This window comes from Sturnus vulgaris, chromosome 3 (assembly GCF_052056855.1).
Source record: "Sturnus vulgaris isolate bStuVul1 chromosome 3, bStuVul1.hap1, whole genome shotgun sequence".
In the NCBI taxonomy this organism is placed as follows: domain Eukaryota; kingdom Metazoa; phylum Chordata; class Aves; order Passeriformes; family Sturnidae; genus Sturnus; species Sturnus vulgaris.
In genome coordinates this window covers 89,834,901-89,853,333 of record NC_142245.1, presented here as the reverse complement: position 1 = coordinate 89,853,333, position 18,433 = coordinate 89,834,901, and the positions used below count along the sequence as shown (strand labels likewise).

The 18,433-nt window shown below is 36.1% G+C and overlaps 1 protein-coding gene across 4 annotated transcripts in view; it reads right to left on the bottom strand.

The window, feature by feature from the left end:
• Positions 1–18,433, bottom strand: part of KHDRBS2 (KH RNA binding domain containing, signal transduction associated 2) — a 349,112-nt gene that overhangs the window by 161,571 nt on the left and 169,108 nt on the right. The gene's annotated exons all lie outside the window — the stretch shown is intronic.

Below are 18,433 nucleotides of genomic sequence, written 5' to 3'. Positions count from 1 at the left end.
ACAAAGCACATAAAGTTTCAGATGGATCCAATAGAAATAGCAATCATTGCTTGCTCTCTTGGACTTTTACTCCCTGGTTTCTATTATCCTATTAGTAGGTCTTAAAGCCAACCAATGTTTCCAGACTTTAGCTTTACAGGGAAACACTTCTAGATCTCACATTGCTGAATTCTGGGGGTTGCTGTCTGATTCACACATCAGTCACAAAAATAAAAACAGAAAATTTTCTTTCTCAAGAGTAGGAAAAAGAGCATATGTAATATCTCATTGAAGAGCAGAAATGAAAAAAAACCACCACTTTTCATAGCAGAAATAGCCATCCCATTTTCTACAATTCTATGCTTTCTTTTTAAACAAAGTTAGGAGTTAGCCATTTGTTAAAGAAATGAACAAACAGGAAAAAAGTTTTGGGACATTTGGATCCAAATTTGTTACATCAGGTATTTCAAACGATTCAAGAGAAATGAGTGACTGAGTTACAAGGTTAAGTTAAAGAGACAAATTTAAAGTAGGGTTCTTATTTTTAACAGCATATCCTAGACAAATTATCCCAGTTACGTTACTGCATGATACAATAAAGGATGAAAAGAAAAATCAATTTTGATAGCACTATTAGCCTCACTTCTATGGAGACATCAACTTCCTCTACTAAGCCACACCAGTTAAGAGGCCAAAGAAGCTGAGGATACATGGTGTTAAACACAAAAACACAAGCTAAGCATCTTCAAACTCAAGTTGCTGAAGTCTTCATTCCCTATGTGGTCAGTTTAGTAATGAGAGATTTAAATTGCACATTTACATAACACAAACAGATCTGCTTTTTTGGGAATAGTGAAAGAGGAGAATGAGGAAGAGGGGAGGAAGAAGAGTTGAGTTTCTAATGGCTATCACCCAGTGATGGGATCTATCTGCACACCAACCCTGGCTTTCTCCTCCTCTTCTCCTAGAGGGTGTTCAGGTCCCTGGGAGGAGATGGTGAGACTGCTGCCCACAGCTCTTACCACTGGGTGCCTGTGTCCCAGCATGCAAAGGAGGATGTTTACCTTTGCTGCTTACTAGCTGTCCTTAATGAAATCTGGAAGACAAGAGCTTGATGTCAGGGCATTCAGAGAAATTACCTCCTCTGTTTTTGACACTATTATACCAATGGCCTTTGTCTTTAAGGTCTAAAATATGGGCATTCCAATTTCTCTGTTGAGATTTCATTCCTTATTTTCATCATCAATCTTTAAGACTGAAGTGTTATCCATACTATTTTCCTCAAATGAAAAACCTTTGTTCACAGTAAGACAGTGTAAGCAAGAAGCTTCTGACTTTGGTACTCAATCCTTTTCTGTTCCTACCTAATTTCTTTCAGAGATATCTAATATCTGTCAGAGGTAATTTTTAGACTTACTTAAGAATTACTTCTGAAGACAGCATGTCATTAGGTTCAGAATGTTCTAATTAAACAGGTATAGAATTTCAGAAATAGCTCCTGGGCCAGTATACGTTCAGACTGCCCCGTAGGGCAGAAATCCATCTGCAACCTCTGGAGGGGGGAGTGTGTGAGGAGTTCTCCCACTAAAGGAGGAAGGAACAGCAGAGACAACAGGTGAAGAACTGATCATGATTCCCATTCCCCATCCCCGCCAGCCACTGCGGGGAGGAGGAAGAGAATTCTGGAGTGAAGCTGAGCCCAAGAAGAATGAGTGTGTTTTTAAAATCTGGGTTTTATTTCTCACTATCCTGCTCTGATTTGACTGGTAATAAATTAATCTCCCCAACTTAAGCCTGTTTTGCTCATGACAGTAACTGCTGAGTGATCTCTCCCTGTCCTTATCCCAAACCAGGAGCCTTTTGTTGTATTTTCACTTCCCTGTCCAGCTGAGGGTCAACCCTGCCAACCACAATACTGTATAGACTAAGATAATGGATGAAGTGGACAATGGGTGGGGAAGAGTTTCTGTGGACAACATAACTTCTCTTCACACAAATATACAGTGAGGAACGATCCCCCCATTAAAAAAATCAAAAGTACTACAAAAGTAAGAGTAAGCTTTATTTAAATAATTTTAAGAATGACAACTTTGTGCTTAAGTCTTCTGAATTTCTCTCTTCTCAAAAAGCTTATATTTTAGGCACAATCATTTCACTCATACTCAGCTCTGGCCAATAGTAGGACCAAGAAAATGTAGAGATTATTCTAATTAAGTTACCCAGTAATGGTAACAATTAGTCATTTAGATCACTTCTGTTTGATAACTGACTGTAGTTTTTCTGATAAAACTGTAAAACATAAAGATTTATGGATAAGGCAACCACAGGCTAAGCAGGTCTGATATTGGTTAATAAAATCTGAAAATAATTAGAAAAAATATTCTCCATGCCTTATTTCCTTTGGCACAAAAATGCAGGAAAATTAGTCTGTGTAGCTAGTGCCAAGCTGGATAGATTTGAGTGCTACTTCCAAAATGAGGTATGGTGTTTATGACAACCATCTGCTGAGCTCTCAACCCAATCCTGCCCAAGTGAAATTAAAATACTGATCAAAACAGTTTATTTTCAATACTGGAAAAATTAACAGTAGATTTGTTACCCACAGTTGAATATTACAATGTCTGCCCTCTCTTTATAAATTGTAGATGATAAAACAAGACTTTTGTACACACAAGATCAAATTTGCCCTTTTCCTTTCAGTTTTCCAGAACATTGAAAGCACAGACACCAAAATTGTGAGGAAGGCAGTTAGCTCTAAAATTGTAACTACAATCCTGACCTTTTTCTTGTTTATCTGATCTTGAAAGCAAAAAAAAAAACAAACTTCTTAAGTTTCTTTTTCTTCTTTTTTTCCAGAATTTTCTTGAGCACAAGTTCTTCTTTTGGCAAGTTATGAAGGCTTAAATGGTACAAGCTCTTCTGCTTGATTTCTCAACTCCAGATCCACTGCAGTGCTGTGAGAAGCTCTGCATTATGTATCACACATACCCAGCACACATTTACAGCATCAGGTGTCTCATAAAATGTACCTGTTGGTGTTGCTGTCTTCAAACTGAAAGAAGAGCAAATTACAAAAGAGGAAACACCTGAAACAGCTGAAGCTACAGCTTTCCTGCTGGAGCTTCTGCCCTGGGAGCCTGAGATCAGCTTGGTCGATGAATTCAGACCCATTTTTCCAGATATGTATGTGAATCATCTATCCATGTACTAGGAGATGAGTAGAACATTATGGAGGAGTGAAGGCACATACTGCTCTATCTGATGTGCTAATCCAACCTGCAGGTAAGAATTTAATATCCCCTAAATTGAGGACTACTCTCTGAATATTTGTTTTAACCTCAGGATTTAATGTTTAACAACCTTAACTAAAATTAATTAATTTTTATCCTTATAAATCAGAATTTATTGAAATTCTTTGACAAGAGAATTCCTGTACTTTGGTTTATGCTTTCATCATTTTTTATATACTTATATTCAGTATTGAGGGCAGAGTGGAAGGGTCAGCCTACCAAAATTCCTCGTTTCCTCATCTTTCTTTTCATTTGGGGACTATTTTCAGTTTTTCTAAGCTTGAAATATAGCAAGTAGAATACTGAAGTACCTATCTGTATTTCTGAACTACTATACAACTCTCACAGTTCTCTACAACCACCTGGGGGTGAAGCTCTCCCAGTGTGGTGCAGCTACAGAATACAAGTATGAGTTAGTATCCGTCATTCTAGAACAATAAAAAAGAAGTTAGATTTCTTTTAATTTTATCTAAGTAGTTTAATAAGTATGAATATGGTTAATTAATTAAAATATATTTAAGAATTGCCAGATAATAGAGTGAAGTTACTCACTGATGAGAAAACTGCATATCCCTACAGTTCATCCTCACATTTACTTGACTCAGCATTCCCCAAGTGATTTCACAGCTGCCAAGTGTTGTGACAATATTGTGAATAAAAAGTTTAGGACTGCTTCCATATGTTGTCCTGTAGTCTTAAATGCTAGATTTAAGAATTTTACGTTAATCAAAAATTGCTAAAACAAATATTAATATATATTTAGAAAAGTATACAGTAAATATTGGAAAGGGTAAGACTTAGGTTTACAAAAATAATGAAATAATTTGACTATGAATATCTTGAATAAGGAACTGTAATACAATAAACCTCACCCCACCACTTCCCATGCCCCCAACCCAAGTAGCAGATGGCAGTCCATTAAGCTAGCAAGAGTGAGGCTGAACAGGTGAAAGAAAATAATCTACTCAACAGTTAGGGAATTTCTGGAACTTTTCTTCACAGAAACACAGGGAGGCAAATACTATCTGTGGATTAAAAATGGGATAAGGTCATAACCAACTGCTAAAATTTGGAGTTGTCATTAATAAATCTCAGCATTAATCTGGATTGGCTTATTTCTTCAGGATGCTGACTAAAATTCTAAACAGTACTGCTTGTAACTGAGAATAGCAATTATTTTTAACTTGCATTTCTTTTGCTACTCCAGTGTAAGAACTATAGCTATAGACAAAAACAATACAGCAAATTTAGTATCTGTAATTTTGATTTTTCCATATACTATTTTTATAGTTCTTTTACAAGGCACACAGGTTGTTTTCAAAAGAAGTCAGCACTGGCCTGGGGATAGAGATTACCTCCATTACGCTTCCATCGTTCAATCTCACAATGTTATAATTGGCATGTTTGCATGCCAAGTGTTTTCCTATTGATGGTACTACTCAAAGGAAAAAAATTCAGAGCAATTAAAATCAGGAAAAACTCCAGCTTTCTACAAGGCTTTTCTTCTTGACTGCTGGAACTCCTTATCATGCCTTCAGTAGTTTCTGCTTCAAGCATTATGCTTTATCTTTCAAAGGCTTTTCTACTACTTCCCTTGACTTTTTTGCAATGAGCTCAATTACAAGGAACACTGATGTGTTCTAACTGCTAGCCTATGATGCAGTGAGAAGAAAGAAAAGGTTGTGAAATACCATATTTCTGCAGTTTTTCATAGGAACAAAAGTAAGATTTGCATTGGCCTTGAATACAAAAAGCAATTAATGAGTGAAATTTGGCATTTGGGTTTTTTTTAGTGATAAATTATGTGTTCACAGCCAAAAGAAACATTTCCATTTTAAATTGCCTCGCACAATTTACTTGCAGAAACTACTTCCAAAAGGATATGAGTACCTGGCTAATCCTTGCCAGCTTAATTCCTGAAATTCTGGCCTTGAACTTTTGTCTTTTTGTATTTACACTTTCAAGCACTGTCATCAATATAATTATGCAACACATTCAGTTAACAGTAAATTAAGTAAAACCTATTTTACTTCATTTATCTTCAAAACATATAAAGGTAAATATGAGCTGAACATTGATCCCTCACTTCTGAGGATGATACATGTCAAATCCATAATCCTTGACCAAAGCATGCTGATTTCCAATTTGGATTTTGTATGTTATTGAGGGTCTGAGAACTGAAAAACTTAAACAAATCTTCAGAGCTAGCAAAACTCAAGAATAAACATGAATGAAAATACTTTATCTCAGCTTGACGAGAGTGACAAGAGTGTGGTTCAGCTGTTTTCAAACTGTGTGACAGCACTGAAGGACTACTCCAGAGAATTTTTTTTTTTTTTAATATTATCTTACTCAATACATCCCAAGCACATCTGACAGAAAAGTCACAGCATAAAAGACAGAAAATGAAAACTTCATTGTGACAGAAAGATTTTTCACTTGGGAAACATTTTCAAGTTTTTTTTATTCCCAGTTGGCTTGAGAATATTGTAAGTTACCAGAAACCTCTTATGATACTATTGATTGTTGATGTTTTTAATATTTCTCACAGTAAAAACTGTGAAAGTAATCAAGCTACTGACATTTTCTTTCCACTTTCACTACAGCTTTTATCTGATTTAAACATAAATAGAGATACCTAAGCCATCCAGAAAAGATTAAAAAGGCTTTTCTTTTTTTTTTTTTTTTTTGTGAGTCTCTTGGTCGTTTTGGTTATCAGTTTTGCACAATCATGTCCCTTTGTTGTATGTGACATTTTTAATATTTTAGAATTGATTAGCTTTTTCTGTGTTAGTGTGGGGATTGTTTCTTGTATATGGGGCTCTTCATACTGACTCTTCTAATCTTGGTCATGGACAGAATGCCATAAAATAAGATGCTAAAAAAGGTTGATTCAAAAAGTGGAATGATGAGAGTTGCTGAAAGAAGTAGAGCTCGCTCAGGCATCTGTGAGAGCTCCTTCTTCCAGGCACGGCCTCCTGGAATCCATCACACACATCTGGGAATGAAAGCTGAAGGTGCTTTGTCCTGAGACTATTTTGGAAAACTGGTTGTTGTGAATGCTGTATGAATGACATATGCGATTATGAACAGGCAATATGAAAACCTCTGTATGACAGAAAACTCCGTCTATGCATATTTATCACATGCTGGCACATTTAGGTCATAACTCTGCCAAATTAGGGAACAGGATGAATTCCTGCAATATCCTGTTCAGAGCTGAAGACCAAGTTTGCTTGATTTTAAGCCTGTGTTGAGTAAGTAAGTGAGGGCAACAAGTCATACAAGGCTTCAGAAAGTGTCTCAACATTTTTTGACAAGGAAGTGTAAGGGAGTTTAGGCAAGTCATTTAAGATGTCACAAGGCACAGAAAACATCTGGGTGTAGAATTGTATTCAGATATGTTATTCCTGATTTAGAACACATCTACAGAAAAACTTTGCTCTCTACCTGTAATTCACTTCTAGTTCCTTTTCTAAATGTCCCTGTGTAGTCAAGATTTGAGATTCTTGGATGGAAATCATTCTAACCTTATTAATTAGTAGATTCAGCTATATAATATTACAAAGGCAACTCTACTCACGGTATAATTAATAAAACGAATGAACTATCTTAGGCTTTTAACTTCTAGTGCTCCCCCACCTCCCAACAACTTCTTTCATCTTGTTTAATTTATGTGATGTGAAGTATCAGGGTCATGCACGACTTGGAAGCAACTCAGTTTCGTATTTATTAGCAGGTCACAGACTCAGGAGCACAGACACAGAGAAGTCATCTGTCAACAAACTAAATATTACCTTGTAGCAAACGGTAATGTAACTAAGTATGAATATAATCTGAATGTATTTTGTGTGGCAGAGACCACACTTTTTCTGATACATTCTCTGCATAAATTTGTGTCCAAATAGATGAAAAAATCTGGCTCCACATCTCAGCTCACGAGACTCTGCAAAGATCTTTTGAGATCAAGAAGCAATGGCAGATTTCCCTGGTCAAAGTACTAACTCATGGCTGTGTCACACCTCAGTGAAATCTTCAGTCCAAAACAGGACAAACACCTTTGTTGCCTTTCTTTATAAATAATATTTTCTTGGCAAGTCCTGCAGAAATTACTTATTTCAGTAGTTCAACTGAAGTCTGTACCTACTAGTACAAAAACCCAGATCTGGACATTTACTACCTGAGAATGCTACCCACAAACCGTAATTTTTTTAAAGATTATTTAAGTAACAAAATGAAGATGATCCTTTATTAATGAAGGCTGCACTAGTACACTTCACTTAATCAGGACACGGATAATTAGGAAATCTGGTTAATTAGGACTTTTCCTAGGAAGCTGAATTAAACCAAATGAGTTTTGACTGGCAAGGGACAATGGTTAATTGGGATGATAATTCCACTTAATTGGTATGCCTGCAGGCAGTTAAGTGGTCTGTGAGGCTCAGAGGCTAATAACAGCCTTTCTTTCCTCAAAAGACCTGTGCCCGTCCAAAATCATGGTTTTAATGCCCCTGTGTACACATTAAGCATCACTCAAAAGTTCACTCTATTCAAGAGGTCATCATCGTAGAACTTTTAAGGAAATTGGAAGCGCTAAATTTTCTCCAAATATGTTTCAGCTATGAGAAAGAAAAATAAAAGACCTAATTTTTTCCCTTGGTGCTGAAATACTTTACTGTTGAAGTTTCTCCACCATAAAAGCCCCAAGGACACAGTCTCACACCCTTGGTCCTAATTTCCTGCTCAGCATCCTTTCTCAGTGCACTGGCTGCTGTCTTTGGGATCTTTCCAGCCACCAGTCCCCATCCTCCCCAGCACCCTTCTGTACTGCAAACCTGACTCAAGTGCCTTGATTATCTGGACCATAAGGCAGCAGAATGAATTTATTACCACTACACAGTGGGTTTTGGGAGAGCTAAAATGCACAAATATGAATGTTCATCTCCAAAAGTTAAAGTTTTGCTTTTTCTTGAGGAAAATAATATTTTAAGGCTCCCTTGACCAAGAAATGAGTTCTCATATAGCTTTAAGACATCTTTATGATCTCGACTCCTTCAACTGATTTTTTTTTATTTCAAAGTTTCTGACACATAGATGTTACAGCTACATTAGCCTCATTTATTTAAGGAAATAGGTGAAAAATAAATTTCTTATCATTTTTCCCTGACTGTATTGGAGCAGAATGCTTAATTTAAACTAATAAAAAAAAAAGATAAAGACTTAAGTTAGATAAGCATTAGTATAAATTCCAGCTTTTCCTGGAGCTTGGGAACTAACAGTGGGAATTCAGAGAGAAAAACAGTAAAGAATATATCTGATGCACTGCAATGTGCATGTATCACAATGAAGAAAGTAATGAAATCATACAGAGTAAATTTCAATATTTAATCAGTTAAGACTCTAGTTAAACAGATAATCTTTAATTTGATTCACTAATAACCCAGTGCTGATACAAAATCTTACAATATCGACATCTGTACACATCTCTGTACATGAAGGGAGATATTATTTTGACAATATTAATTTAATTTGGACAATTCTGTACTGACCAGCCATGATCTACCAGATGTTTTCTACATCTCTTTGCTAAGTGCAGTCCTACAATTTGAGTCAGTGTATTAGTATGCCACTGTCTGGCTCTGCCAGTTCAAGATCTAAGTAGTTTTAAAAAGAATTCCATATAGACTGTGATAAAGTTTGGGGGGACAAGTATGTGGGGACAGATTTACATTTGCTTTCCTATAAAGTACCTGATTTCTTTGCAGGGAGGGAGGAAATAGGAATCTTCTCTTAACCTCAGGGACATAAACTTCATGAAAATGGAACGTCATTAGCAGCACTCTCAGATATTTCCTGAGGATACAATCTCCAAATCAAGCTTTCTAACTGGAAAAGAGACTGTTCAGTTGCTCAGTAATTTATATTTATGGCCTTACAATATTTAAATTCAACTAGCAATTTTACAAAAGGAGAATATACCTAAGAAAACCCTATTAAAGTAACAAGAAAAATGAGAGCTTTTTATTAGAATACACGCTTCATGGCAATATTGAGACAATGAATCATTTAGGTAGGAAAAGACCTCTAAGATCATTGAGTCCAACTGTTAACCCAGCAGCTCCAATATCAAGTTCCATCTTTTCTAACTTAACCTTGAAGAAAATAAATTACTTGTCTGATTTTAATTCAAGGAGTAACTAAAATATTCAACTCCACTAAAATATCTCAGCCCTAAGATATCTAAAGCCTGGCAGGGGATCTTGTCTCCATCTGCAGATCTATTCTTTTATAATGTTGACTGCTCCTCTGAGCATGGTTAGAGCTCTTCAAAGCATGATGAAATTATTGTAAAAGAGCCTTCACTTCTGGGCTGTTTATGAGTGCTATGACATTTGCCCATGGACACACACCTTTATTTCTTATTCATAGACATAAAACCCTTTCCTGCTATACACAGCTCATGGCAAAGATCCAACACAAATGAAAGCAAGTCTTGTATTTCCCTGCAACATGATCCCACGGTCTCAGTACGTTAACACTGCAACTGGAGGTATTTGTACCCAGTGGAACTCCACACTTAACCAACTGTAACAAAAATTTTGGTATGATCCTAGGTAAAAATGTCATTTAGTTATTTGCCTGCTTCTCCAGTTTAATTTACTTCCCACACACTGCATAGGAAGAAAAATATGTATAATGGGACTGATTTTCTCTTGGGATATATGTTAGCTATTGTAACATGTAACTGCAAAAAAACTACACTGTTGCTAAAAGAGGCCAGATTGTAATTGCTGCTGAAGAGCATCCTACAGGCTACCCTCACAACCAAAACGCCAAAGACATTAATAAAGTGGCACTGCACAATAGGATATTTAGGTTAATTGCCTGTTTCAGAACAAAAACAATGTAAAAATGATAGTAAGAAGGATGTACAAGTATTTTCCCTTAATGTGGGTGACTGATTATGAAAACAAAACACAACAGTGAAATGAGAGTGATCAGTACAATAAAGGGCAACTTGGTAATACAGCATGATTACTTCCTTCAATTCTCCTCTATCCCATTCCAAAAAAATATGTTTAGGAGTATGTTTATAGATGAAATTGTAAAGATTGTTACAGGAAACAATGACACAGACATTTAACTCATGTTCTTGTTCTGTATTTGCACTGAAAATGGAAGTTTTTGTATATAGGAAGATTTACCTCTCTAATAGAACAGGACATGAAACAATTTCCACAGTATGTTACCATTTCCAGATCAGGACCTCACCTGAACATTAATTTGTCAGTTAATGGCTAGATTTAAACCCTATAATAAATCACCAGAGATTATACTGAATGATTTGCAAACTGGTATTGTGGTATAGTTTTTTTGTTGTTGTTGTTTGTTTGTTTGTTGGGGTTTTTTGTAGGGATATAAAATTGAAGAGCAATGACCTCAGAAATCGCTTTCTGGCTCAACAATATTAAATATTCTTACTATGTGGACAATTACATAAAATCCTTCTTTCTTGTACTGCTTTTTAAACCAGTGGGTGGAAAAAATGTGAGGGCTAGATTACTGTCACAAATCTATGTCGCCCTTCTGACAACAGGGTCAGGATTCAAGAGCTGACAGGGCAGTCAAATGGGAAAAGAAAAAAAAGGTCTTGTGAAATGAGGCTTAATAACAATATTCTATTTACCAAAGAACATGTTTGAGGCAACATCTGATTTCTTTGATTCTCTCTCTGGAGACTCCCCAAAGGGAGAATCACTAGCTGGAAAGAAGAAGAGGTATTTTTAATGTGGGAAAGACACAGAACTACTGACTAAATCCTGAATATAGGAGCAAAAAACACCAGCTTGGAAAACAGACAGTTTCCTACCAGTGAGGATAATTAAAGTTAAGAAGGCAGATGATGAACTTCAGATATCTGAAGCTCTTGAAGTGAGATTTGATATCCTTCTGAAACATATATTTAGTACAGTTTATAGGAACAATACTACTGCCTGTGTGGGCTGTGATTCAAACAAAATAGTCAAACTTCTAGTTTCAGAATCTTGTGAATTAACAAGTTCTCTCTTGATTTTCTCTTTGCAAGTCCTGTGGATACAGAACTGCCTAGATTATTCCACCATGTTCCATGCATACGTAAAGATGCGTGTATGTGGCTTAGAAGGGTCAAGAAGCTTTTCTGACCCTAGTACAATACTGGGTAGATGCATTCTTTCCTATCTTCGTAACTACTTTGCTAGAAGTACTTGTGAGCCACAAGAAACCTGCTATCCTTAGAGATAGTACACCAGTCAGTTTATGCTAGTAGAGAAAAACCTTTCAGGTGCATTACATAATGCTTTATCCCTGTACACAGCATGAAAACTGCCAGGTTTAGTAACAAAATGGGATTTTCTTCCCTTCCTGATTCTCAGTCTCTAATCAGACTGGTTGGAAATATTGATTTTTTGAATACATGAAAGTTCTCAGCTGCTCATTCAGGTAGTTTTCCTCACCTGCTGTGAGGGCCAGGAAGTATCAGAGCAATTGTGCAGAGCAGCTGGATAAGCTAAGAGCAGGATGCACAACTTTAACTGGTGGTCTTGATGCAAAGGTAACTGGAAGAAATCTAACATATCAACATTATAGAATAATAGACCACACTGTATTATAGCAATATGCTTCCTAATAAGTACAGAGATATGTATCATTATATGGAAGTCAACACATACATTATAATAATATATCATAATATACACAAAATCAACATAGATTCTCTGTTCCCACTGGCCTTAAACTACATAAAATCACTTGTAGCTCAGAACTGATTAAAAAGCTGAAGTACAAGTTGAGATTTAATTGATATACCATATAAACAGCTTTCAATTATGGTTGGATACAGTAATTAAAATAAAAACAGACTAGGGTTTGGCAGAAAATGAGATACATTCAGATTTTGTGCGTTTCCAATTTTAATACTAAGGATATGACTCAGCTGTTAGTCTGAAATGTGACACAAAAGAAATAATTTTTAAGTGATATTGCAATACATGATTGCAGTGCAAAACAAAACAGGCTTTTGCAATCCAACAGAAAGTATTATTTCTGACCATGTAAAAAAGTTGAGCTTGAGTGAAGATTGGTTAACCAAATTAAAGATCTCTTTATATGAAAACATATTCACACTGCTTGGGAGACAGATGGAGATGGAAAAACCACATTCTTGTGCAGATATGCAACACCATATCAGGGACTCATGCAGTTGTACAACATGCATCACCCACTGTACCACACAATATGTGATAGCCAAGCAGACAGTCAGGATTCCCATTCCCAGCACAAATATCTTTTATCAGAGCTTTGTATCACCTCTGTGTTTAACTGTACCTGCCTTCAGTCTGGTATACAAACTCCTACTCTGGATGAAGCTCATTTTACAGATGCACATAAATCTATTAAGCGCTTTTCAAGGCAAAATACAAGTATAGACCAGCCAATAACAAAGGCATAATCTATTTTTCGGATGTGTTTATAGACAGAAAAGAAATCTCAATCCAAATCAGAGAAAAATCTTTGTTTAATTTAGCATTGGCTTCTTTCACTGATTTTTAACTGATCTGTTTAAGGGTAATGACTGGGAAGAGATAACAGTTGTTCATCCTGTAATTTACCATGATGTTACACATGCAAATCCCTTTTTTGGCATTGAGGCAATTTTCTTAGCCTTACTGAGATAATAGCTCTGGTTTCCCAAACCCATTGTAACTACAGTTATTTTACAGCTCTTGGTTGCTTTTCTCTGTCTGTTTTAACTCAGTGGCCCATGTGTTTGGCACCTAAGGAAATCTGGCAGGCTAGGGACTCATGACTAGATTAAAACAACTCAGGAATATGTCCTTAGAACAAGATGCTATTTTTTCACTTCCTCAAAAGTAAAGACCATGTAAAGCAAATAATGAAAACAACAAACACTATCAAATCTTACTCTAAAGGTGACTTTTTTTTCCTCTGCAAAGCTCTCCCTGATCTTTTGAAGCCTATATTGGTTGGAAAAGACATCAGGTTTTGCCTGTGTTTTTCTGACAGTTGTTCCACTGACAGCTCTTGGACAGTAGATGTCTTTTATCATGTCTAATCAGAATCTTAGAGCCCAGGTTAAACTATTGTTTAGTGTCTTATTTCTGCTTTTTAACAGAGTTTATAGAAGTAAATCAACAATCAAAGAAAAATTCTGAAAAACAAAGACTTTTCCATTGTTTTCAGTTCCTTCTTGTACTGATCTCCTCAGGCTTAACTCCATGGTATGTATTCATTATAAACAGAAATGTTGAGTATGTACCTCAATCAGAAATAGCCTCAGATCCTGCTGAGTTTGTCTGCGTTTGAGAGTTTCTCACTTCCTCCAATCTGGCTCTAAAACCTCTGATTTTTCAACAGAGCTCTAACTGAGTTGTTACTCACTGGGTCATTCACAAGTTACGCCAACATGGAAACAACACAGCAGTTCAGCTGGTATCCAACAGACACAAACCTTGTTCTAGCATGACAAAAGGAGAGAGCTCAAATGTCTTTCTGTGTTTGGTAAGTAAGACGTGAAAAAAGAAACTGCATGCATCAAAGAATTTTCAAGCAGCTGAGAGAAAATGCAAACAAGGAGGTAGGTAGTAATTTACTCAAGTAATTTAAATATGCAACATGAGCTATTTCTTCTTAAGCATGCTTTTGTGGACTTCTGCATCTATCCTCAGCCCTCCCCTTTGAATGAGCTCCTGTCTCTTAGCTAGTGATATTCTGTGCCATCATTCCCAACTGTATCCCATTTACAGCCTTGGGACTGTCTCACTCCTCTTTCTGCATAACCTTCAGTCAGCTCCGAACAAACTTGATCACTAATCTCTAGAGTAATCATATGACTCTTCAGGAAAATAAAGCTTTGTACAGACTTTCTTTCTAAAAAAGATTCATGTGCCTATGAGAATTCCCTTCTGTTTTAATCCAAGTTACAAACAGTTTCCTTTACAGTCAATGACATAAGGGCAGCTCTGGAATGCCTCCTCTCCTATTAAAAGCCTTTTTCTTTCACACAGTTTATCTGAAGATTTTGTCTCTCACCTTGATGTTTCCAAAGTGAAGCATGTAAACTTAGAAGGCAGGCAGGTTATAAAATGCCTCCAAATTATCAGCATTTTTTGTATGCTAGTGTAAAGGGGCTGATGGCTGGGAACTTTGGTACTTTTTGTGGTACTTTGAGACACCATTCTCACACAGAAGTCTCTTTCTCTGTTAAATGGTTACAGATTTTGCTACAGGGTCTAACTATCACACCACCTGTGTAAGTCTCACCCAGAAGAACCTGCTGTGTTGTAAGGAAATAATCTACTATCAAGATGCAAATCTCCATCTTCAAAATTTCATACACAAAGCAGGTTTGACAGACAAAGATATTTCACACATCAACTCCCTAAGTAAACTGCTACAGACATTTATACTTAGAGAAATGTTGTTACTAAGAAGGTTTGGGCCCTGACACATCATACATATGGATAGATGTTTAATGAAATTTAATGTTACTGATGCAATCTTGTCAAAAAACATCAGGAACTGGATTTGTTGACTCATTTTTCATAATGACATAAGAATACCAAGGTATTGGGTAGATTCTTTTTCTCTATTTTTTAAATAGGCTGCAAAATTTCGCAGCAATTCAGTGAAGGACTCCTGCAAGGCTGGTCATGGCATCATCACCACACAGTCATGCTGCTACTGCAAGTTTTTCTTTCACTGGCCACACTTTTATTCTACTGCTTGTCATTCCAACACAACTTTTGACTCACTGGTCCACTCCAGCTGTATCTGACAGATGTCCTGTAAATAAGATGTCCTGTCCTAAAACAATCAATCCTTCCCAATTTCGTGGAAGTGCTCATCCACACTGTGGGGAAGATATTGTACATGCCCTTATCAAAGAGCAAATGCCCACATAAGGTGAGCCAAAAAAGTGCCACCAAAGAATCAAGTGGTGACTGTCTGGTACACATAAAAGCTTCAGACTGAGAACGCTCCCCCTACCTGAACAACTAAAATCCAAACATGGAACACAAAGCGTGAGAAATCAGCCATTAGAAAGCAGCTCTGCTGTTCGTAGACCAGTGCACTATGACTCTTCTCTACATTCCTGATTTTTCTCCTAAAATTAACACTACTATACTAGCAACTGCAAAGTATTACATCATTTTGGTAAAATACAAGCATACTACACTTAATTTTTCCAGCTATACAACCAATATTTATGGAAATATCCTGGCTAAACATTCTGCATCATTAATGACTGATAATGATACCATTTCCAGGGACTAAAGTCTGTATATTTTTAGGATTCCTTTTATTTCTACTGTGTTCCTTGAACTCATTTGCATTATCACTGCACTGCTGCCAAGTATTTCCAACTATTCATTTAAATATGGAATTTGTATTTTATAAACTTGATTGTCATTAATCTGTATTTTGCATCTTTCCTGATTTTTACACAGTCATTGCTCCTAAGCTTTTGCCATCTCTTCATTGCTCAGGTTGAACTAAAACCAAATTAAACTAAAGTTGGGGTTTTTTTAATGCCAAAAGCTGTTTTCATAGTCAACCACCAATCTTTCCTTCTCAACTTGATAGTTAAATTCATTGTTTCTTTCAAATATCTCAACGAAGTTTTGTCATTTTATTCCTTGCTATTAGGAGACATAAACCTTTTAAAACATCAGGAATGTATACAAATATATATCCTTTCTTTACTAGACCCTCATGATGGCACATGCTGAATGTATACAGGCAACTCTTACTGTCTTGGAGAAGTACATTCTACAGATGAATGCATTTTTATCTGTCATGCAGATTATTTCTAAATAAGTCTATGTCATATGGCTTGGAACACAGCAGATGAGACATCTGTTTACAAACATCTCCATCCATGGAGATCAAAATCTTCATCAGCCAGACCAAAAGTTGTCAAATGCTAAAACAGAGCACCTTGTTGCTTAGTAATTCTCTCTTGGTTACAGGAGAAATAATATTAAAAATAGTTGGACTGTTATTATAATTTTCTGTTTTCTGAGCAGGAGAATTTACTGAGTGATTAAAAAATCTAGTCTACTCATCATATTTATAAATGTTATTAAAAATTTTGAATAGTGAAGTGATAGTATTTCAATTAAAAGATTCAAAGCAATAAAATCTAAAGGTTACTGTGGAGAATTGCTGAAATGACTCATAGTACTCTACTACTAGCAAAAAAAACAGCAGAAAAAAAATTGAGTGATGATAAATGCAAAGTAATGCTATGAAAATAATTAAACTGAAGTATTGATAAGCATGAAAATACTGAAAGTAAATAGCTCTTAATTAGTTACTATCATTCAAGAAAGATGCCCTGGAATTTTACAAATACCATTAAAAAAACACCAAATCAGTGCAAGTAGGACGAATGGTAAATAGCACTAGAAAAAGCCCTGACATTCAGCCACAAAACAACAGAAGAGCCATTCCATTACTGGACTTCTTCTTGACTACCAAGATGAGCTACCCTGTGTCATCCTGGCCATCCCACCTCACAAGAAAAATGAAAGAGGTAAGCTAAGGAGCAGAGAGAAAGATAGTCAGAGGTATGTCATGGAAAACCAGAGCTTCCTCTGCTTCTGTGCTGTAAAAGTTGGGGGCTAGAAAAGAAACAAATCCTTACTCTTACGTAAGAGTAAGGACGAGTGTGAAATTATCCTCTGCTTTTAACAGTGCATGAAGATGAGGGCACTTACTAACTCTTAAGAAACTGCTCTAAAATAAACAAGAGGAAGTGGAATTTAGGGTTTTACTTTTGTTTTTACACTCAGTGCATTACTGAACTGTAAAACTCATTGCAATCTTAAGTTTTTCTGAGGCCAAAAGCTTAACTAAGATTCAATAAAAAGCCTTTGATGAACGCAGAGAAGTAAAAGCTACTACAGGGTATAAGGCAAGATGGTCTCGGATGCAGCCTTGAAGAGATTGAATTTTTGACTGCTGGAAGCTGAAAGAACACAACTGAGTTGAAATTACTCTGCATTTCTGCTTTTTCTTTCATGGTTTCCTAAGTGATTGTAACACAGTATCCTCAGAATTGATTACACTGACTTTTGCTATATTAAAAAAAAAGTAACGCTTACTAATACCACCAGGATCTTTTTTCTTCATTTTAAAAATAAATAAAGAAAATCAAAACAACCCCCAACACACTGTAGGATCTGTAGTATGGTTTTCAATGTAAATTACAGCAAAATTGTTTTATTTATTTAAGTGTATTTTCACAAATGAATTAAACCTTAAAAATTCCATTGTCACTTTGCTGTTATACCTGAAACATAGAAATAAGTTACCTGAAAGTTAAAATAACCTGGTTAAGCCAATAACCAATTCCTTGAAAGAGCCAAAATAAATAACTCTTATCTCCTTGCTTTCAGTCTTATTCTTTCAATCAGATATTGTCCTTTTCTTTCCTCATATGGTGTCTGGGGGGAAAAGAAAGATACTAATATAATGTTATAAGATCACTTAACATTTTGTACATTTTTTTCATTGTGATTACAAAGTAATTCCTTGCATGCAAACCAATTATTTTAAATACAATTTTCATGCTGACTTTTATACAAGAACCACAAGGAATTTTATTTTCAAACCATAAAGCTGCAGACTCTTCACTTGGTCAAACAAACAAGTTTTATTGTTGAGTTGATTGACCAAATTTGTACTCACACACAGAGCTTTAAATGAAACGCCACGTGTGCAGGAGGGTCTGGTAGTCTTGCTAAGGGGAACAGTCTAATGTGCAAAAGCACAGCAAACTTCATGCTACATATTACAGACCAGCAAGTAGTGAAACCAGAAGCAATACTGTGGGATTCAAATATTTCTGCATTAATTTTATCACCTGCGCCAAAATAATTTCTTCTGATCTGCCAATGGTGAAAAACCTGCCCTAGGAAAAAGCAGCAGCAAGAGCCTAAAACTGCTGATGAATATAGACTCACTAAGCAAGCTGTAGATTTTTTTTTAAACTACAGCCACATTCTCAATAGCACGCTCAGTTTAATGGTCAGTGTGAAATCCCTGCTCAGGTTCATGTCTCTGATTGATCTGAAAGGGCTGGCTCTAACACGAAGGCT